Source organism: Rattus norvegicus, chromosome 5, assembly GCF_021556685.1.
Source record: "Rattus norvegicus strain SHRSP/BbbUtx chromosome 5, alternate assembly SHRSP_T2T, whole genome shotgun sequence".
NCBI classification, from domain to species: domain Eukaryota; kingdom Metazoa; phylum Chordata; class Mammalia; order Rodentia; family Muridae; genus Rattus; species Rattus norvegicus.
Window position 1 is genome coordinate 163,829,510 of NC_141538.1, and position 22,222 is coordinate 163,851,731.

The 22,222-nt window shown below is 38.4% G+C and overlaps 1 protein-coding gene across 2 annotated transcripts in view; it reads right to left on the reverse strand.

Annotated features, from left to right (window-relative positions):
- Positions 1–22,222, reverse strand: part of Rex2l4 (reduced expression 2 like 4) — a 751,000-nt gene that overhangs the window by 384,447 nt on the left and 344,331 nt on the right. The window lies entirely within an intron of this gene.

Genomic DNA, 22,222 nt, shown 5'->3' on the forward strand with positions numbered 1-22,222 from the left:
CACCCGTCCACATCTGCATATGCTGGGGAAAAGAGACTCCAGAATTATCCAAGTCTCTTTAGAGAATATAGCTAAGAAATCAACACTTTTCATGATTATTATGAGTTCTAGGATTCTCAGAAGACTCCTGTCATTCAAAAACTGTTGTGATGATTATGGCAAGTTAAAATGGATTCCAGCTAAGCATGGGAGAGAGAGCTCAGAAACACAACCACAGACTCGGGTGTCTGTCCTTAAATTACAGGGTTCTGAGCCCATGGACACATGTGAAAGGGCAGAGGTACATGTTTTCCGTTGTGGTGAGTTTTATTCTTTCCCACATAAGACTGGTACACACACACACACACACACACACACACACACACACACACAAAATAACTTCAACAGCTAACTGATTCTGCATATGTGAATACATTAAACATAATTGCCATTAATAATTCATCTGAGATTAGTTAAGGAAAGAAATAAAAGCCTTTCCTCAGATGCATTTATTTTTTATGATTTATTTTATTTACATTTCAAATATTATCCCCCTTCCCAGTTTTCCCTCTATAAGCCCTGTATACCTTACTCCCTTCCCCCATCCACATGACTTGCTCCCCCTATAGTCCACTCACGCCTACCTCAGTGGCCTAGCATTCTTCTATCATGTGTCATCAAACCACCAAAGGACCAAAGGGCTCCTTAGCATGTGATACCAAATAAAGCAATCCTCTGTTACATATCCAGCTGAAGCCATAGGTACCCCATCTGTACACTTTAGTTTGTGGTTTAAGTCCTGAAAGATGTGGGGGGTCGTTTGGTTGATATTGTTGTTCTGCCTTTGAGGTTGCAACCCCTATCAGCTCCTACAGTCCTTGTCCTAACTTCCACATTGGGGTCCCAATTCTTGTTCCAATATTTGGCTGTGAATATCCCCATCTGTATTTTTCCGGGACTGACAGAGCCTCTCAGAGCACAGCTATACTGGGCTCCTATCATTAAGCACAGGAAAATACATTCAAACAGATAGCCACATTAAGAGATGACACAAATAAATATAAAGATGTAAAGAAAAACACAAACAGGAGAAGGCTATGAAGAAACTGTCCAAGGCCTGAATGGGAAATGGAAGCAATAAAGAAATGTAACTGCAACAATGCTAGAAATGTAAACCTAGGAAAGAGAACAAGAGCTACAGTTGTAAGCATCACAAAGAGAATCCAGGAGATGGAAGAGAAAACCTCAGGTGATCACTGATTGGGTCAGGAAAGAAATAGAGATAGACATTGAAGACTTTCTAGAAATCAATGAAAATGTGGGCATAGCACACCCAGACTTTTGAGGCACTAAGAAAGTAGAGCTAAGAAGAGAGTTCATAGCACTAAATGCCATCATATAGAACTTGGTAGTTCTCACACTAACAAATTAAAAGTCTATCTGAAGGTTCTGTTTAAAAAACAGAAGCAAAAACAACTGGGAGGGATACACAGCAGGAGATAAACAAACTCATGCTCAACATTCTGAAGATGAAACCTGAAGAGACCATGCATGACAGAAAAAAGGGACTCGATGTGGAGAGAGTGTCAATGACCCAGCTTCAAGGAGCTGTAGGGAATGGAAGTCCAAAACAAAGTCCAATGCTGTCAACTAACCCAGAATCCTAGGATTTCCCAAAGTCTACTCTGCCAACTAAAGATCTTAGAGAGGTTGGATACAGGCCCACTGAACATATGTCAAAGAGGACCTACGTTTTTGGTCTCAGTGAAAGAGGATGTGCATAATCATGGAGGAACTTGAAGGTAAGAGAATGGGGACACCTGGAGGGTTGAGGGAAGAAGGAGGGAGCCCTCTCTCAAATCGCAGTGGGGGAGTAAGGAAATGAAGAAATCTGGGAAAGAGGACCAGGAGATAGGGCAACATTTTAAAGGGAATGATTAAAACTTAATTTGAAATTATTACTCAAATAAATATTAAAATATTGCTGAAAGGATAACCAAGGATATTAAAAATTTCCTTTTTTATGTGGAATCTTCAGTTTTGTTGAGTTTCTGTGTGGCTTTCTCCTTGTGACAATAAGAGCAGTTTAATGCTTCCTACTACTAGTGGTTAAGCTTACATATGGGATGGCAAACTATCCAGATAGCTTGTAGAACGGCAGCAAATTTAAGTAATTTTTTTTGAGACCTTGTAGCTAATCGTGAGGCACGGTATGTGGTGGCAGAAGTCCATGGTGATATGTGGTCCTTGAAGCATGAATTCCTCACCTTGTTCATGTTTAATATTTCTTTAAATGTTCCTTGACTAGTCAAGATTGCACTTTTAAGAAATCTATTTAACTCTGGATCCCATTTTAAATTGTATTACATGTTTTTTTGGATTTAACTTCTTGAATTCTTATTATATTTTGCTCTATTTTTCTATATTAGTGCCACATTGGATGTAGGCTTAGGAATGACCTTTTCCCATTTCTATGGTTGCAAATTTCTCTTACTCAGAGACTATTTTGCCTTATAGAACATTTTCTGTTTCATGAGGTTTCATTTGCCCATTGTGGATCTTAGATCCTAACAAATTGGTGATGTGTTCAAGAAATTTTTTGCCCTGTGCCAATATGTTTGAGGAACTTTCACACTTTTTTTCCTTTTAGATTCAGTGTATCTTGTTATACATTAAGACCCTTGAACTATTTGAATATGAGCTTTGAACATGGTGATAAATATGAATCAATTTGTATTGTTAAACATGCAGATCACCAGTTAAACTGCCATGATTTGTTGAAGATGCTTTCTTTTTTTTCCACTGTATTGTTTTGGCTTCTTTTTTCAAATATCAAGTGTCCATAGTTTTATGGGTTTGTTTCTGGTTCTTTGATTCTATTTCACTGACCTAAGTGTTCTGTCTCTGTACCAATACCATGAATTTTTAACCACTATTATTACTGTGTAGTAAGGTTGAGGTCAGATGGTGATTTACCCAGAAGTTATTTTATTGCTGAAAATTTGTTTTTGCTATCCTAGGTTTTTTTGTTATTCCACATGAAGTTGAGAACTGCTCTTTCCATGTCTGTGAGGAAGTGAGTTAAGATTCTGATGGGGATTTCATTTAATCTGCAGATTTATTTTGGTAACATGGCTGCTTTTAATATGTGGAGTCTAATGATTTACGAGCATGGGAGATCTATCTCTGGAGGATTTCTTCCATTTCTTTCTTCAGGTACTTAATGCTCTTGTCGTACATACCATTGACTTCCTAGGGTAGAGTTATGCCAAGATATTTTACATTATTTGTGACTATTGTTAATGGTGTTGTTTTCCTAATTTCTATCATGGTCCATTTACCCTTTGTATAATGTAAGGCTAATGAGTTGTTTGAGTTAATTTTGTATCCAGTCACTCTGAAGAAGTTATTTATTACCTGTGGGGATTCTCTGGTAGAATTTTGGTGGTGGCTCCTATATACAAGGATAGCGACCACAGATAATGATATGTTGACTGCTGCCTTACAAAATTGTATCCCATTAAACTCTTTTTGTTGTCTAAATGCTCTAGCTGGTGAGGCTGTGGAAAAAGAGGAACATTCCTTCATTGCTGGTAGGATTGCAAACTGGCACAACCACTCTGGAAATTAATCTGGCAGCTCCTCAGATAATTTGAAATACTTGTACCTATAGACCTAGCTGTACCATTCCTGGGCAAATACATAAAAAATTCTCAACATACCACAATGGCACATGTCAAATGTGTTCATAGCTGCCTTATTTGTAATAGTCAGATGATGGGAACATCCCAGATGTCCTTTAGCAAAGGAATGGTTGGAGAAAATAGTATTTTTCAGCACAATGGAGCACTACTCACTATGAAAAATTGGCACATCATGATATTTGCATGCTAATAGATAAGACTAGAGAATATCCCAAGTGAGAAACGCAGGACAGAAGAATGTATATCGTATGCACTCGCTGACAAGCAGATATTAGACAAAATGTTCACAATACACATAATATAACTCATAGATCATATGTTGTATAAGAAGAAAGAATCAACTATGGATATTTCAATCCCAGTTAAAAGAGGGAAAATAATCACAGGAGGCAAAAGAAGAGAGGGATCAAGCTGAAAGAGGGAGAAAGGAGGGAAATGGAGCAAAAATCAGGTATGGGGGGAGAGGAGAGAAGCCCAGAGGGCCGTGCACTAAATAGACGTATGCAACAGTGTTGGAGTGTGGGACAGGGCAAAACTCTAGAAAGTTCCAGACACAATTGATGTAGGAGGATCCAAGGAACCAGTGGTGATGACCTTAGCCAAAATGTACAACAATAGGTAGATGGGATATAAATAGAACACGTCCAGTAGAAAGAGTTGGCCCCCTTTGTGGAATGGGGGTACCTGATTATCTTCAAAAATCTTGACCAGAATTGTTCAAGTCAAAGGAAATGCAGTGTCAGAGTGGATCTGACACTGAATAAAAGGATATCCACTGACTGGCCCACCTTGGGACAAATTCCATGGGCTGGCATCAACAATGACACTGTAATTGATGTCATGTTGCTTTTAGAAAGGAGCTTGGCATGACTGTCATCCAAGAGTCTTTACCAGCAGCAGAAAGAGATAGATGCAGATACAGCCGTTCATTGAGCTGAAGTCAGGGTCCCACCTGGAATAGTTAGAAGAAGAACTGAAGGAGATGAATGGGATTGTAACACCATAGGAAGAAAAGCAGTATCAACTAACCCAGACCCTCAGAACTCCCAGAAATTAAGCCACAAAATAAAGAGAATATTTGGGCTGGTCTAGTTTCCTCAATAAATACGTAAACTATGACTGCCTTTTTTTGGCCTCTGTGGGAAGCAATTATCTTAATTCTGTAGAAACTTGATGCTCCAGCTATGTTGGATGCTAGCAGGGTGAGAGAGGAGTGGGTGGGTGGATGAGCACTGTCATATGCAAAGGGAAGAATGTTATGCAGTGAAGAATTCATGGAAGGTAGACCAAGGAGATAGACAACATTTGGAAAGTAAATAAATAAAATGATTAATATAAAAAATTAATAAAATTAATAAAAGCAAAAAAGAAGACAGAAACAACAGAAGAATCAAAGAACCCATGAGCTTGTTTTTTGAGAAAATCTACAAAGATAGACAAATGCCCCAACTAGCAGGACAGTTGACCTGGGTCTGGGGTTCCCCTAGGAGAGAATGAGGGACAAGAGACTCAAAGAACAGACAGCAAGTCAGGAAGTCTGATCAAGCTGACAATTTTTAATTTTTCTCAGGCAGAAGATATACTAGTTGAAGCAAAATGAAGGGAGGGGTTAGGTAACCACCAAAGAATAGGCCTGACTCAATGACCAAGTTATTGGCTGGGTAAATCGGCCAATCAGGGAGAACAGTATGGTGGGTTGCTTAGTGGCCTGACCACCAGTGCCTGACCATCTGTACTCAGTGAACTGACAACCAGATTTATTCTATCTATTAAAAATTAAACCAGAAGTGTAGGTGCAGGCGCAGATAGGGCTGCTTTAATGTAACCTAAGGCTATTGCTTTTGTTCTGATATTGCTTTCCAGTGTTGTACAGAGTTTTCTTGCATTCATTTATTCCTCACGAGAACTGTCTTTTTTAAATTATTGATTATTTTGCTTATTTGCATTTCAAATGTTATCCCCATTCCTGTTTTCTTCTCTGCAAATGCCCTCTCCTACCCCTCCCCATTTCTCCATGACATTGCTCCCCCAACTCACTTACCCATTCCTGCCCCTCTGACCTAGAATTCCCCTATATTGAAGCATCAAGGCTTCACAGGATCAAGGGCCTCCCACCCCTGTGGTGCCAGACAGGGCCATCAACTACTACATATACAGCTGGAGCCATGGATCCCTCCATGTTTTCTTTGGTTGGTGGTTTAGTCCCTGGGACCTCTGCGGGGGAGGCTGCCAGGTTTGTGGAGATATTGTTCTTCTTGTGGGCTTGCAAACCTCTTCAGCTCCTTTATTCCTTTCTGTAACTCTTCCACTGGGTTTCCCCTGTTCAGTCTGATGGCTGGCTTCAAGCATCCCCATCAGTACCAGGAAGGCATCTCAGGAGATATCCATAGCAGTCTACTGTCGGCAAGCATTTCTTGGCATCAACAATACTGTCTGGGTTTGCCGGCTGTATACGAGATGGATCCCCATGTGGGGCAGTCTATGGTTGGTCTTTCCTTCAGTCTCTGCTCCCCTCTTTGTCCCTTTATTTCCTTTACACAGGAGAAATTCTGAGCTAAAATTTGTGAAGAGAATGTGCCCCTATCCCTCAACTGGGAGTCATTCCTAACCTCTGGATAGGGTCTCTCTCCCCTTTGTTGGGTAATTCATCTAATGTCATCCCCATTGGGTACTAGAAGCCTCTTTTTCCTGGTGTCTTGGAATTACTGTTGGTTACACCCAATTTCCCATACGCAATTGCTACACAACTCTGTTCATTTTTCTGATCCTCTGTAATCTTCTCAATCTCCTTCCACATCTGATCCTGCTTCCCTTTTTTCCTCTCTCCTTCCTACATTCTTTCCAAGTCCCATTGAGCCTCTGCCTTCTTTGATTATTTCATTACCACTTCTAAGTAGGACTGAAATTCAACATATTGGTCTTCTCTCTTCTTGATCTTCATATAGTCTATGTTGTGTCATGAATATTCTGAGCTTTTTTTCCCTAATATTGACTAATCAGTGAATACATAACCATGTTTGTTCTTTTGTGATGTTATCTCACTCAGGATATTATCTAGTTTCATTCCTTTGCCTGCTGATTTCATCAAGTCATTGTTTTTAATGGCTGAATAGGACTCTATTGTGTAAAACTACCACATTTTCTTTATATATTCCTCTGTTGAGGGAAATCTGGGTTGTTTCCAGCTTCTGGCAATTATAAGTAAGGCTGCTATGAAAATAGTGGAGAATACATTCTTGTTTTATGTTGGATAGATATCCAGCATTAGTATAGCCGTTTGCTCAGGTAGTACTATGTCCAATTTTCTGAATAACTGCCAGACTGATTTTCACTGTGGTTATACCAACCTGCAGTGCTACCAGAAATGAAGGAGTTTTCTTCTGTCTCCTCATCCTTTGTAGCTTCTGCTGTCACTTGAGTGACTCATTAGCAATTATGACTAGTGTGAGGGGGAATCTCAGAAATGTTTTGATTTGCATTTCCCTGATGACTAAGTATGTTGAACATTTTTAAGTGTTAACAGCCATGTGAAACTCCTCAATTGAGAATTATCTTTTTAGTTACTTTCCTCATTTTTAATAGGGTTATTTCGTTTTCCAGAATCTATTTTTTTTTAGTTTTTGTATATGTCAGTTATTAGCCCTCTATTAGATGTAGGGTTGGTAAAGATCTTTTGCTTATCTGTGGCTTGCTGTTTTATCCTATTGACAGTCTCCATTGGCTTACAGTAGCTATTCAATTTTATGAGGTTCCATTTACCAATCTTAGGGCATAAGGAATTGATTTATCTAATCCTGATTTAACTTTGGTACTTGATCAGAATGTGATCCTTTTCATCCAGATTTTCAAATTTTGTTGAATAATGGCTTTTGTAGAAAAATCTGATATTTTTTCAATTTCTTTGGTTTCGGTTGTTATGTCTCCCTTTTCCTTTCTGTATTTGTTAATTTATATTCTGTCTCTGTGCCCTCTTTTTGTGTGGCTATGGGTTTATGTATCTTCTTGAGTTTCTCAAAGAACCATCTCCTGGTTTTGTTCTTTTTTTTTGTATAGTTCTCTTTGTTTTTACTTGGTTGATTTCCGTCCTGAGTTTGATTATTTCTGGCTGTCTATTCCTTTTGATTACATTTGTTCCTTTTGTTCTAGAACTTTCAGATGTGCTGTTAAGCTTCTAGTATATGCTCTTTCCAGTTTCTTTATGGAGTCACTTATAGCTATGAGTTTTACTGTTGGACCTGCTTTCATTGTGTCCCATAGGTTTAGGAATCTTGTGCCTTAATTTTCTTTAAATTCTAAAAAGCCTTTAATTCCTTTCTTTTTTCTTCCCTGATCCAATTATCAACGAATAGAGAGTTGTTAAGAACATTTCATTCAAAAACAAAAGAATGTACCTTCTTCTCAGCATCCCTGTGTCTGTGCACTTTCTGTTGTTTTTGTTGTTCTTGAAGATCAGCTTTAGTGTGTGATGATCTGGTAGGATGCATGGGATTATCTCAATCTCCTTGTATCTGTTGAAGCTTGTTTTGTGACTGATTACATGGTCAGTTTTGGAGAAAGTAACATGAGGTGCTGAGAAGAAGGTATATCCTTTTGTTTTGGAATGAAATTTTCTAAAAATATCTGTTACATGCATTTGGTTCATAATTTCTTTTAGTTTCTCTGTGTCTCCATTTAGGTTCTGTTTCTATGATTTGTCCATTGGTGACAGAGAAGTGTTGAAGTCTCCTACTACTATTGTATGATGTCCAACGTGGGCTTTGAGCTTTAGTAAAGTTTCTTTTATGAATGCAGCTGCCCAAGTTTTTGGGGCATAGATGTTAAGTATTGAGAGCTCATCTTGGTAGATTTTTTCCTTTGATAAGTAAGAATTGTCCTTCCTCATCTTATTTTTAGAACTTTTCTTTTAAAGTCAACTTTTTTCCAATATTAAAATGGCTACCCCAGCTTGCTTCTTGGAACTGTTTACTTGAAAAAAAATATCCTGCCTTTTAATCTGAGGTAGGGTCTGTCTTTGTCACTGAGGTGCATTTCCTGTATGAATTAAAATTCAGTGTCCTCTTTATGTAACCTTGTGAGTGGTTATTGTCCTTGTGTTAAAATTGTCCATTTATTGCAATTTGTAGGGCTGGATTTGTAGAAATATATTTTATAAATTTGATTATGTCATAGGATATCTTGGTTTCTCGATCTATGGTAATTGAGAATTTTCTTCGGTGTAGTGTCCCGGACTGGAATTTTTTTTTCTTTTTTCTTTCTTTCTTTTTTTTTGTGCATGCTATTTCTTTTTATTAACTTGAGTAATTCTTATATACATTTCTAGTGTTATTCCCTTTCCCGGTTTCCGGGCAAACATCCCCCTCCCCCCACCCCTTCCTTATGGGTGTTCCCCTCCCCACCCTCCCCCCATTGCTGCCATCCCCCCAACAGTCTAGTTCACTGGGGGTTCAGTCTTAGCAGGACCCAGGGCTTCCCCTTCCACTAGTGCTCTTACTAGGATATTCATTGCTACCTATGAGGTCAGAGTCCAGGGTCAGTCCATGTATAGTCTTTAGGTAGTGGCTTAGTCCCTGGAAGCTCTGGTTGCTTGGCATTGTTCTACATATGGGGTCTCGAGCCCCTTCAAGCTCTTCCAGTTCTTTCTCTGATTCCTTCAATGGGGGTCCTATTCTCAGTTCAGTGGTTTGCTGCTGGCATTCGCCTCTGTATTTGCTGTATTCTGGCTGTGTCTCTCAGGAGCGATCTACATCCGGCTCCTGTCGGCCTGCACTTCTTTGCTTTATCCATCTTGTTTAATTGGGTGGCTGTATATGTATGGGCCACATGTGGGGCAGGCTCTGAATGGGTGTTCCTTCAGTCTGTTTTTTTTTTTTTTTTGGTTCTTTTTTTTTCGGAGCTGGGGACTGAACCCAGGGCCTTGCGCTTCCTAGGTAAGCGCTCTACCACTGAGCTAAATCCATTACTCTCACTGGTGTGAGGTGAAATCTCAGGGTCGTTTTGATTTGCATTTCCCTTATGACTAAAGATGTTGAACATTTCTTTAGGTGTTTCTCAGCCATTCGGCATTCCTCAGCTGTGAATTGTTTGTTTAGCTCTGAACCCCATTTTTAATAGGGTTATTTGTCTCCCTGCGGTCTAACTTCTTGAGTTCTTTGTATATTTTGGATATAAGGCCTCTATCTGTTGTAGGATTGGTAAAGATCTTTTCCCAATCTGTTGGTTGCCATTTTGTCCTAACCACAGTGTCCTTTGCCACACAGAAGCTTTGCAGTTTTATGAGATCCCATTTGTCGATTCTTGATCTTAGAGCATAAGCCATTGGTGTTTTGTTCAGGAAATTTTTTCCAGTACCCATGTATTCCAGATGCTTCCCTAGTTTTTCTTCTATTAGTTTGAGTGTATCTGGTTGATGTGGAGGTCCTTGATCCACTTGGACTTAAGCTTTGTACAGGGTGATAAGCATGGAGCGATCTGCATTCTTCTACATGTTGACCTCCAGTTGAACCAGCACCATTTGCTGAAAATGCTATCTTTTTTCCATTGGATGGTTTTGGCTCCTTTGTCAAAAATCAAGTGACCATAGGTGTGTGGGTTCATTTCTGGGTCTTCAATTCTATTCCATTGGTCTATCTGTCTGTCTCTGTACCAATACCATGCAGTTTTTATCACTATTGCTCTGTAATACTGCTTGAGTTCAGGGATAGTGATTCCCCCTGAAGTCCTAATATTGTTGAGGATAGTTTTAGCAATCCTGGGTTTTTTGTTATTCCAGATGAATTTGCAAATTGTTCTGTCTAACTCTTTGAAGAATTGGATTGGTATTTTGATGGGGATTGCATTGATTCTGTAGATCGCTTTTGGTAAAATGGCCATTTTTACTATATTAATCCTGCCAATCCATGAGCATGGGAGATCTTTCCATCTTCTGAGGTCTTCTTCAATTTCTTTCTTCAGTGTCTTGAAGTTCTTATTGTACAAATCTTTTACTTGCTTTGTTAAAGTCACACCGAGGTACTTTATATTATTTGGGTCTATTATGAAGGGTGTCGTTTCCCTAATTTCTTTCTCGGCTTGTTTCTCTTTTGTGAAGAGGAAGGCTAATGATTTATTATAGTTAATTTTATACCCAGCCACTTTGCTGAAGTTGTTTATCAGCTTTAGTAGTTCTCTGGTGGAACTTTTGGGATCACTTAAATATACTATCATATCATCTGCAAATAGTGATATTTTGACTTCTTCTTTTCTGATCTGTATCCCCTTGACCTCCTTTTGTTGTCTGATTGCTCTGGCTAGAACTTCAAGAACTATATTGAATAAGTAGGGAGAGAGTGGGCAGCCTTGTCTAGTCCCTGATTTTAGTGGGATTGCTTCAAGTTTCTCTCCATTTAGTTTAATGTTAGCAACTGGTTTGCTGTATATGGCTTTTACTATGTTTAGGTATGGGCCTTGAATTCCTATTCTTTCCAGGACTTTTATCATGAAGGGGTGTTGAATTTTGTCAAATGCTTTCTCAGCATCTAATGAAATGATCATGTGGTTTTGTTCTTTCAGTTTCTTTATATAATGGATCACGTTGATGGTTTTTTGTATATTAAACCATCCCTGCATGCCTGGGATGAAGCCTACTTGATCATGGTGGATGATTGTTTTGATGTGCTCTTGGACTCGGTTTGCCAGAATTTTATTGAGTATTTTTGCGTCGATATTCATAAGGGAAATTGGTCTGAAGTTCTCTTTCTTTGTTGGGTTTATGCGGTTTAGGTATAAGAGTAATTGTGGCTTCATAGAAGTAATTCGGTAGTGCTCCATCTGTTTCAATTTTGTGGAATAGTTTGGATAATATTGGTATGAGGTCTTCTATGAAGGTCTGATAGAATTCTGCACTAAACCCGTCTGGACCTGGGCTCTTTTTGGTTGGGAGACCTTTAATGACTGCTTCCATTTCCTTAGGAGTTATGGGGTTGTTTAACTGGTTTATCTGTTCCTGATTTAACTTCGGTTCCTGGTATTTGTCTAGAAATTTGTCCATTTCCTGCAGATTTTCAAGTTTTGTTGAATATAGGCTTTTATAGTAAGATCTGATGATTTTTTGGATTTCCTCTGAATCTGTAGTTATGTCTCCCTTTTCATTTCTGATTGTGTTAATTTGAACACACTCTCTGTGTCCTCTCGTTAGTCTGGCTAAGGGTTTATCTATCTTGTTGATTTTCTCAAAGAACCAACTTTTGGTTCTGTTGATTCTTACTATGGTCCTTTTTGTTTTTACTTGGTTGATTTCAGCTCTGAGTTTGATTATTTCCTGCCTTCTACTCCTCCTGGGTGTATTTGCTTCTTTTTGTTCTAGAGCTTTTAGGTGTGCTGTCAAGCTGCTGACATATGCTCTTTCCTGTTTCTTTCTGCAGGCACTCAGCGCTATGAATTTTCCTCTTAGCACAACTTTCATTGTGTCCCATAAGTTTGGGTATGTTATACCTTCATTTTCATTAAATTCTAAAAAGTTTTTAATTTCTTTCTTTATTTCTTCCTTGACCAGGTTATCATTGAGTAGATCATTGTTCAATTTCCACGTATATGTGGGCATTCTTCCCTTATTGTTATTGAAGACCAGTTTTAGGCCGTGGTGGTCCAATAGCACGCATGGGATTATTTCTATCTTTCTGTACCCGTTAAGGCCCATTTTTTGACCAATTATATGGTCAATTTTGGAGAAAGTACCATGAGGAGCTGAGAAGAAGGTATATCCTTTTGCTTTAGGATAGAATGTTCTATAAATATCTGTTAAGTCCTTTTGGCTCATGACTTCTCTTAGTCTGTCTACATCTCTGTTTAATTTCTGTTTCCATGATCTGTCCATTAATGAGAGTGGGCTGTTGAAATCTCCTACTATTATTGTGTGAGGTTCAATGTGTGTTTTGAGCTTTAGTAAGGTTTCTTTTACGTATGTATGTGCCCTTGTATTTGGGGCATAGATATTTATGATTGAGAGTTCATTTTGGTGGATTTTTCCTTTGATGAATATGAAGTGTCCTTCCTTATCTTTTTTGATGACTTTTAGTTGAAAATTGATTTTATTTGATATTAGAATGGCTACTCCAGCTTGCTTCTTCCGACCATTTGCTTGGAAAGTTGTTTTCCAGCCTTTCACTCTGAGGTAGTGTCTGTCTTTGTCTCTGAGGTGTGTTTCCTGTAGGCAGCAGAATGCAGGGTCCTTGTTGCATATCCAGTTTGTGAATCTATGTCTTTTTATTGGGGAGTTGAGGCCATTGATGTTGAGAGATATTAAGGAATAGTGATTATTGCTTCCTGTTATATTCATATTTGGATGTGAGGTTATGTTTGTGTGCTTTTCTTCTCTTTGTTTTGTTGCCAAGATGATTAGTTTCTTGCTTCTTCTAGGGTATAGCTTGCCTCCTTATGTTGGGCTTTACCATTTATTATCCTTTGTAGTGCTGGATTTGTAGAAAGATGTTGTATAAATTTGGTTTTGTCATGGAATATCTTGGTTTCTCCATCTATGTTAATTGAGAGTTTTGCAGGATACAGTAACCTGGGCTGGCATTTGTGTTCTCTTAGGGTCTGTATGACATCAGTCCAGGATCTTCTGGCCTTCATAGTTTCTGGCGAAAAGTCTGGTGTAATTCTGATAGGTCTGCCTTTATATGTTACTTGACCTTTTTCCCTTACTGCTTTTAATATTCTTTCTTTATTTTGTGCGTTTGGTGTTTTGACTATTATGTGATGGGAGGTGTTTCTTTTCTGGTCCAATCTATTTGGAGTTCTGTAGGCTTCTTGTATGCCTATGGGTATCTCTTTTTTTAGGTTAGGGAAGTTTTTTTCTATGATTTTGTTGACGATATTTACTGGTCCTTTGAGCTGCGAGTCTTCACTCTCTTCTATACCTATTATCCTTAGGTTGATCTTCTCATTGAGTCCTGGATTTCCTGTATGTTTTGGACCAGTAGCTTTTTCCGCTTTACATTATCTTTGACAGTTGAGTCAATGATTTCTATGGAATCTTCTGCTCCTGAGATTCTCTCTTCCATCTCTTGTATTCTGTTGGTGAAGCTTGTATCTACAGCTCCTTGACTCTTCTTTTGGTTTTCTATATCCAGGGTTGTTTCCATGTGTTCTTTCTTGATTGCTTCTATTTCCATTTTTAATTCCTTCAACTGTTTGATTGTGTTTTCCTGAAATTCTTTCAGGGATTTTTGTGTCTCCTCTCTATGGGCTTCTACTTGTTTATTTATGTTTTCCTGGAATTCTTTCAGGCATTTTTGGGATTCCTGTCTGTAGGCTTCTACTTGTTTATTCATGTTTTCCTGTGTTTCTCTAAGGGAGTTCTTCACGTCTTTCTTGAAGTCCTCCAGCATCATGATCATATATGATTTTGAAACTAGGTCTTGCTTTTTTGGTGTGTTTGGATATTCCATGTTTGTTTTGATGGGAGAATTGGGGTCCGATGGTGCCATGTAGTCTTGGTTTCTGTTGCTTGGGTTCCTGCGCTTGCCTCTCACCATCAGATTATCTCTAGTGTTACTTTGTTCTGCTATTTCTGACAGTGGCTAGACTGTCCTATAAGCCTGTGTGTCAGGAGTGCTGTAGACCTGTTTTCCTGTTTTCTTTCAGCCTGTTATGGGGACAGAGTGTTCTGCTTTCGGGCGTGTAGTTTTTCCTCTCTACAGGTCTTCAGCTGTTCCTGTGGGCCTGTGTCTTGAGTTCAACAGGCAGGTCACTTTCAGCAGAAAAGTTGGTCTTACCTGTGTTCCCGAGGCTCAAGTTCGCTCACGGGGTGCTGCCCACGAGCTCTCTGTGGCGGCAGCAACCAGGAAGATCTGCGCTGCCGTTTCCGGGAGCTTCAGTGCACCACGGTTCCAGATGGAGTTTGGTGTTTCCTCTGGCGTCCGAGATATGTGGAGAGTGCAGTCTCTTCTGGTTTCCCAGGCGTGTCTGCCTCTCTGAAGGTTTAGCTCTCCCTCCCACGGGATTTGGGTGCAGAGAACTGTTTATCCGGTAGATCTCTTCAGGTTCTGGTGGTGTCTCAGACACAGCGGTCCTGCTGCCCTTGGGCCCTCCTCCACGGGAACCCAGAGGCCTTATACAGTTTCCTTTTAGGCCAGGGATGTGTTCAGGCGTGGGCATTGTTGGTGGTCTCTTCCGCTCTGCAGCCTCAGGAGTGCCCACCTGACCAGGCGGTGAGGTCTCTCTCCCATGGGGTCTGGGAGCAGAGAGCTGCTGCAGGCCGGGATCCACGGGTGTGGGACTCCCCCCCCCCCCGGTCTGGAATTTTTATTCTCTCTCTTTTTTTTTTTTTTAAACAATGTTCAATTTTTTTGATTCAGAATACTTGTGTCATTCATGGAAAATAGTTTGATACTGTACGTTGTATGTTATAGATTTTTATTTTCCCCTCAAAAGTTCTAAGTCTCTCCTCCTCCCTCTCCTTTACTAAAGTAAGGACACCCTAAAAATGTGTGAACAACTTTTTTAAAAACAAAGTTAATTGAACCAAACTGTAATAGCACTACACGAGACAGCTTAAATCAGGACAGAAGAGTGCACACTGATGCCTTGCCTGACAGAGGTCGCTACTCACACTTTTGTAATCAGAAAGCATGCTCACAAATCAGCAACCCCAACGAGTAAAAGGAAACACTGTCTGCGACAATCATTTCAGTTTGTAGAACCAACTGTCTTCTATCAGTGACAATATATTAATCAAGCAGCTTTAGGGAATTTTTGTTCTCTTAAGGTCTATGTGACATCTGTCCAGGACCTCTGGGTTTTTAGGTCTCTGTTGAGATGTCTGGTGTAATTCTGATAGGTCTGCTGTATATGTTACTTGACCTTTTTCCCTTACTGTTTTAATGTTCTTCCTTAGCTTTGTGCACTTGGCATTTTGACTATTATATGACAGGAAGAATTTCTTTTCTGGTTCAACTTATTTCAAATTCTGTAGGCTTCTCGTGTATTTATTCTAACCTGTTTCTTTAGGTTAGGGAAGTTTTCTTCTATGATTTTGTTGAAGATATTTACTGGTCCTTTGAGTTGAGAATCTTTACTCTCTCTATACCTATGATACTTACTTTGGCCTTTTCATTGTGTCCTGGATTTCCTGGATGTTTTGGGTTAAGAGCTTTTTGCATTTTGCATTTTCTTTGACTCTTGTGTCAAATGTTTTCTGTGGTATATTATATGCCTATGATTTTCCCTTCTTTTTCTTGTATTCTGTTCATCATGCTTGTATCTATGAGTTCTGATTTTGTTCATAGGCTTTCTATCTCCTTGGTTGTCTCCCTTTGTAATTACCTTATTGCTTCTATTTCCATTTTTAGATCCTGGATGATTTTGTTCCATTCTGTGTATATTTTTGTGTGTGTTTTCCACGATATCATTATGGCCCTTATGTGTTTCCTTTTATGGCTTCTGCCTATTGACCTGTGTTTTCTGTTTTTCTTTAAAGGAGTTATTTATGTCATTCCTAAATTCCTCCATCATTATAATAAGAATCAGGCTTTTCAAGTGTGTTGGGGTGTCCATGGCTTGCTGTGATGGAAGAACTGGTTTCTGATGATGCCAGAGAACCTTGGTTTCTGGTGATTATGTTTTACACTTGCTTCTTGCTATCTTGTTATCTCTGGTGATAGCTGGTTCTGTTGTCTCTGACAGGCACTTGTCCTTCCTGTGAGTCTGTAAGCCTCTGAGCCTGTTAGCATTTGTTCTTAGGTGTGTTACTGCTCCTGTGAGACCACCTCTCTCTGTGCAGGTTTAAGGTATGGTGTAGGACTGAAGTCTAGATGAGGATGGTTCACAATCAGACCTGAGCATCAAGAACTACCTTGTTATCTGTGACCTCATGGATATTTCATATTTCATTCTATTGTGCATATTTTCATCCATTTATTATCTAAGTTGGTTGTTGACTTAAAAACGTTTCTTAATGATTTACTACATTCAAATGTGTATTAAACACCATTAATACTAATACCCACTTTTTCTGGACACAATAGTAAAGTTGGCAGTTGTTTATTTTCATGGCTTTAAAAATATCATTCCATACTCTCCTGATTTTAATTTGTGGGTATCTATTGTTATTGTATGTTATTATTGTGTAGCCTCTTTGTTGGTAAGGGATAGGAAAAATTACCTGGAATAGAGATGCGCACTGTCATAGCACATAAATGTGAGAATGGCTGGACACATCTGAAGTTGAGGAAACCAATCTCTGAAAGGGTTTCCTAGGAAATACTAGATTAAAATGCTATGGACTTGCACTAATCAAGATTTTCTGTGTCTGAACACTACACATAGCTATTTGAATTTTGTCTATTGTAAAAAAGATTTGCTTTAACATGTGATAACAAACTTAGACTGGAAGACTCAACGTTCAGATTTATTGCCATTCAGAAGTAGGTATATGTTTGAGGAAATATCAGTTCCAAGTTTTAAAGTAGAAGCTTCTTTAAAGTGTTCATGGTAACTTCATGGTGGAAGCATGTAAAACCATGGGATATTCTCCATCCTAGAGTGACTTGTTGCTCCATCTTGATAAAATAGCAGGTGTATTTCTTTAGTAATAGACATGGACGGAATAATGTCATGATACACACACATTTTATATGTTAACTACTGCTAACATTAAAGCATAGCATTTGTACGTGGAGCAGGATTTTGTGATCTGTTGCTTACAAAGATGACAATATTACTCAGCCTGTTATTACAGATGAGAATCATAAGGTAACATGGTATGAAACAACTGTCCTGATTATTCCATTGAACATTTATCCCTTTCTATACTTATTTTTTCATACCTACCTGGTGCTGTCCACTATTGCCCTAGAGGTTGAGTTTTAAATATTGTAACTTTGTGACTGCATTTTATTTTTTGATGTCTTTCAAAGTACATAAAGTCCTTTTGTCACTAAATTTTCTATCACACAGACTAGGGATTATCCTCATTTTTGCATATTATAATTATTAGAATATTGAAAATATTAGAAAAAAACTTGTTAGAGTATTTGCATGATCCCTTTGCTTTGCTATTGCAGATATCACAAAGCTCCTGGAGTTTACTTTAATCTGTGTTTTCTAAATCCCTTGCTTTTTCAGGTGAATGGCCTTTCTTCAAAAAGTGCCCCCAAAACACTTGCACAGTTACCCTCACTTCATTCTCTTTCCTTGTTATCACAATTTAATCCTATCTTTCTGTTTCATGTGAGATCTGAGGCAGGGTTTTGATGGGCAGCCATGCTCTCTTGGATTCATAATTCTATATGCCACTGTACATGACAGTATGGATTTCCATACCTCCCCTTCCTCCATCTTTTATTGTCTCCCCTTTTCTCCCACACTTCCAGATTTTGACCCAGCAGTCTCTGAATTGGCAGGTGTGCATTGAAACCATGATTGTCTTATTTAGCCTGAAGGCACCACAATGCTATCTTGTAGAGAGAGAACCATTTACAGGCATTTCTAGTATTTTACATGTAACAGTGTGTCAGTTATAAATTCCATTTTCCTTATGATCTTTAGTGTGACTTTTGACCAGCTTCCAATGCCATCTATGTATTTCCTTGTAGGTTGACCTCAGTTCAAAGTGATAAAATTTCTGTTACCTAAAAAATATCCTTGTCACTATTACACTGATGGACATAAGTTGCCAGACAGGTTGGAATTGCAGAAAAGGTGTCAGCATCTGGTGACAGCCTTTGGTGATTCCTTATGCCCATCAACCTACATAGCCCTTTTTCCAATTTGCATGCAACATCAGCATTTCCAAGACCTTTGAAGACACTCAGCACTCTTCTGACTTCTCAGACTATCTTTCAGGAATGTGTAAAACCAAGTAATGTTTTCTTTTATTTTAATAACTTATTAAGTGTATTATCAAATGTTAGTTTTTTCTTGGTATATTTGAAATTCTTGAGTTGAAGAATTATATTTCTTATAATGTGAGAAAACTTGGCTTCCATGTATCCCTTTCTGATATATTGAAAATAGTCTGGGTTTTAGTTGATATTTATAAGCACCGTTACACTGTGATAAGTTACTGTGGCAGTTTTGCAATTCTTTGTCTCTCTTCTGAAATGAGTAGAATGAGGACAGCTGTCTTCCATTTTCATAACGATAAATTTAGCATGTTGGCTATTATCTACATTGGACTGAGGGTGTTCCTTCTGTTCTCATGATGTACAGAGTTTGCATTATCATCTACTGTCTATTTTGCCCCAGGAACTTCATAAGTATATTGAAATTGTTCTGAGCCTTCTCTCACTCTATGTATATTGAGCCTTGCCTTAAATGAGGTAAAATTCTGAAGGAATGAAACTTAATATTAGAAGGTTGAAATCTTCAATTAAGTAAAACTCCTGAAAAATAATGTATTAAATATTCATGGAGTGTTAGTTTAATTCTCCGTTCAGTTTGAAAGCAAAATTTGTTCAAAGAAAATAATTCTACTTTGTTGGAATGAATTGTCACAGATGCTATTTATTTTTACACAATTATCTAATCATTTTGTAATGAAAGGCCATATGGAATTTATGAAATTCTTATTATGTTATCGCTCATGCAAACTTACATAAAACATTATTTAATCTTGTCTGTCTATTTATGCTTTTGAATATATATTCTCATAAATAAACTTCCCAAACTATTTGATTCTATATGTAATATGGAATGTTCTATGTATGCCTTGATGTTGCAGTCCATTTCTGTTTAAAGAAAAACCTCTGACATCTAATCCATCCATTAATTCTGCATTTCACATTCTACCCATTTATTCTAGAAAGTGAGTACAATGGTATCTAGGCCTCAGAATGTCACATAGATATGTTGTAATAAAGTCATGTAAGACCCAGCTGCACACAGAATTGAGCTAGTGTCCTTACTTGTACAAGGTGGACACTGAAAAATTTGAAAGCATATTTCCCTCATCATAACTTTACCATCTTTGATGGAACACTGGGATTGTGTTTGGTATCAACCCATACTTCATTAAGGTGCACTACTGCATCTAGACATCAAAGGTACATGTTACATTTTGTAACCATTTGCTGATTTTAAGATGATTATATAATGTTTTTAGGAAAGATCTAAATACAAGGAAGTCAATGACTATTTTAGAACGTATCTCTTATTAAAGTTAAGGTTCATTTTTCTTCAATTTATGTTGCTTACATTTGCCTGAATGTATGCATATGTGCTATGTATTCCTCCTGCCAGTAATGTTCAGAAGAGATAATTGGACTTTAAAGGAGTGGTTTTAACTATTCATTGTGTATTGCCTTGTGTACAGAGAAACAAATATTGTAACAAAGGACTTTAAATGATATAACATAAATAAAACTGCACACAAAAATTTCAAATATAGTGATGATGGTGAATCTTTCATTTGCTGCTAAGATTTTGGTAAACCACAGAAAATTCATAAGACGGGGACTTTTTAAATGTGAGTTTAAATGTGAACATTTATGCTATGTTATTCTATAGATTGTCTATAAAAGAGCAGCAGTTCATATCCTCAGACATATCTCCATAAAACCCTAAGAAAATATTTGCCATTCAACATTTTCTTGCCTCATTTATATCTCAAAATTGATCTTAATTAATTCTTTGAGTTTTTTGTTCTCTTATAAATTTTTTTATTTTTTACAGGTTATTTTCTTTATTCACATTTCAAATGTTATTCTTCCCAGTTTCTCCTCCACAACGCCTATCCACTCCCCACCCCCCGCCTTTATGAGGGTGTGTTCCACATGGCCACCCACTCCTGCCTCAGTGTCCTAGCATTCCACTACCCTGGGTCATCAAGCCTCCATAATAGGCTCCCCTTCCTGTTATGCCCTATAAGGCATTTTCTGCAATATATCCAGAGGAGTGACAGGTCTCCTTATGTGAACACTTTGATTGGTGGTTTAGGCCCTGGTAACATTTGTGGGTCTCATTGGTTGATATTGTTGTATTTCCTCTGGGGTTGTAAACCCCTTCTGCTCCTACAGTCCTTCCCCTAATTTCTCCATTGGCTTTCCTGTGCTCAGTTTCAGGTTTGACTGCATACATATGCATCTGTATTGGTCAGGCTCCGGCAGAGGTTCTCAGGGCACATCCATAACAGCTGTAAGCAGGAAACACTTCTTGACATCAGCAACAGTGTCTGGTGTTGTGGTCTTCAGATGTGTTGGTTCCGGGGAAACTCTTGGGACTTTTGAGTGGCTACCACCAATCTGCCCCACTCCTGACTGCCACACACCTCATTTCAATTTCCTGACCCTCTGTACTTCTCTCTCATCTATTCCCATATCTGAACTGGCCCACCTACTTGCTTCTTCTCCTCTCTCTCTTGCACATCCCTCTCTGCACTTCCCAGAGATTATTTTCCTCACCCTTCTGAGTAGCACTGTAATGTCTACACTTTGGCATGATCTTCTTTCTTCTTGTGTTTCATATGTTTTATTACTGTTATTGTAATTATTCAAAGCTACTTTTTGGCTAATATCCAATTATTAGTGAGAACATGCCATGTGAGTTCCTTTTTTACTGGGTTATCTCACACAGGTTGATTATTTTCAAGTTCCATCCATTTGCATTCGAATTTAATGAATTTATTGTTTTAGTGGCTGAGTAGTACGCCATTATGTAAATGTACCACATCTTCTGTATGCATTCCTCTAGTGAGGGGTATCCAGCTTGTTTCCAGCTTCTGGCTATTATACATAAGGCTGCTATGAACTTAATGGAGCATGTGTCTTTTTATATGTTGAAGCATCATTTGAGAATATGCCGGGAGCAGTATAGCTGGGTTCTCAGGTAGAACAATTTCCAACTTTCTGAGTAAGCACCAGACTCTTTTCCAGAGTGGTTGTACCAGATTGCAACCACATCCACATTCCTTTGTCTCCACATCCACACCAGCATCTGCTGCCACCCAAGTTTTCATCTTAGCTATTCTGACTTATGTATGGTAGAATCTCATGGTTGCTTTAATTTGCATTTCCCTGTTGATTGAAATGATGAACATTTCTCTAAGGGTTTCTCAGCCATTGGAGATTGGTCAGTTCAGAGTTCTCTGTTTAGCTCAGTACACCATTTTTAAATAGGGTTATGTAGTCCTCTGGGGTCTAACTTCTTAAGTTCTTTGTATATTTTCGATGTGAGTACTCTATCACATGTAGTGTAGGGTTGGTAGACATCTTTTCTCAAACTGTGGTCTGCCACATTTTACCTATTAGAGTGAGCCTTACCTTACATAAGGTTTTCAATTTTTTGAGGTCTCATTTGTCAATTTTTGATCTAAGAGCATAAGCCATTAGGGTTCTGTACAGAAGAATTTCCCCTGTACCACTTGTTCAAAGTTCTTTTCCACTTTCTCTTCTATTAATTTCAGTTTATGTGGTGTGATGTGAAGGTCCGTGATTTACTTGGACTTGAGTTTTGTACAAGGAGATAAGAATGGGTCAATTTGCATTCTTCTACAAGCACCCCGAATGTTGAAACAACTGCATTTGTTGAAAATGCAGTAATTACTTTTAGTTTAACATAGGTAT